Source organism: Mobula birostris, chromosome 18 (genome assembly GCF_030028105.1).
Source record: "Mobula birostris isolate sMobBir1 chromosome 18, sMobBir1.hap1, whole genome shotgun sequence".
Lineage (NCBI taxonomy): Eukaryota > Metazoa > Chordata > Chondrichthyes > Myliobatiformes > Myliobatidae > Mobula > Mobula birostris.
The window spans coordinates 46,904,741-46,906,213 of NC_092387.1; the positions used below are offsets into that span (position 1 = coordinate 46,904,741).

The following is a 1,473-nucleotide window of genomic DNA, read 5'->3' on the forward strand; positions in this document are numbered from 1 at the left end:
CACAGAGATTTCTTGTGGAATTCAGAGATAAAATTAGAAGCGCATGTATCAATCACTTAATTTCTGCAAGAGATGTTAAGGGAATATGAAAGAATTATGTCACGGAGAATGTATTCCAGAATTTGAAATGGAAGAAAAGACGTACAATTCCACTAAACTGAGTTAAGGTACTGTACCATCCTTGAGTTAAGAAGAGGATACAAGGGCAGAATTCATGATCAAAGCCACACGACAGGATAAATACATAAATAATGTGAATGCGTAGCTTATTCTCTGTTCAATGCAGGAAAGGCAGTGTAGTGCATGTTATGGATCATTCTGGAGTTCTGAAATTATTGATGTATTGTTAAAGGTGTAGCCCTGCCACTTAATGTACAGTTTAGGACAGATCTGTTTTGTCACTTAGCCTTCTAGTTAGCTGTATATTCATCCTTTGACACTGTAACAAAGAGCTCAATTTAGTCACCGCAATAGTGTATGTATTACATATGTAGCTCTTTCATGAGCACCTGTGGAGTGTCACTGGATATTGGGCAAATCTGTTGCAAATATTCTTGCAGCTCTGACACTTATAGACTCTGTCCTGCTGAAGTTTGAAGTGGGGAACATGAGGGAGTCTTTGCACCAGTGAGTGTAAACGGCTGGTGATATGCCCAGAGGGACTCAGTGCAGTTCATACTTTGACTAGATCAGAGTCATTAACAGAGGGTCTACAGTCCTTTAAGGGCTCATGAGAAGATTTTACAGGGTTTGCCAAGTCCCTTGATTCCAAGTGATTACCAAAGCATGGCCACAGGCATTGGACACACTGGAAATCATAGAATACATAGAATTTAGTGCTCGACTAGCTCAGTTGGTAGAGCATCAGACTCTTAATCTCAGGGTCGTGGGTTCAAGCCCCATGTTGGGTGAATTATTGTGGATAGAACTGTAGTGTAGTGGTTAGCATAGCGTGCCTGCAACGTGGATTCAATTTCATTGCCCTCTGTAAGGAGTTTGTACATTCTCCCCATGACCGTATGCGTTTTCTTCGTGTGCTTTGGTTTCCTCCCACATTCCAGTGTTGTATGGGTTAGTAGGTTAATTGGTCACATCGGCGTACTTGGGTAGCGTGGGCTCAATGGGTCGGAAGGATGTTACCGTGTTGTACTTTCTAAATCTCTAAAAGAAAAATTCTCTGTAGGGCATGAACATTTCTTTTTCAAAGTAGATTGTGCTACATGTGCATTAGGCATTTCAAAAACACCAGGTTGGTTTCTTCTCTGTGGAAGAGTCTCTGATACAATCTAAACACTGTGACATGCTCGAAGTAGTGAATGACGCCTTTGTCTAACCTGAGTAGAGGAGTGAGGAAAAGGGGTGAGGTGTGTAGGATCCGAGGCCCGAAGTCCATGGAGACTGGAGACTAAAGCACATGAGTGAGTGGAGCCTGCACCCAGCAAACATTTTATTCTCTGTGGTTGCATCATCGTC

At 42.2% G+C, this 1,473-nt stretch overlaps 1 non-coding gene across 1 annotated transcript; it reads left to right on the forward strand.

Annotated features, from left to right (window-relative positions):
• Nucleotides 1-838: 838 nt before the first annotated feature.
• On the forward strand, nt 839-911 carry trnak-cuu (transfer RNA lysine (anticodon CUU)). The gene has a single exon. It is a non-coding gene; the product is annotated as a tRNA-Lys (tRNA).
• The last annotated feature ends 562 nt before the right edge of the window (nt 912-1,473 follow it).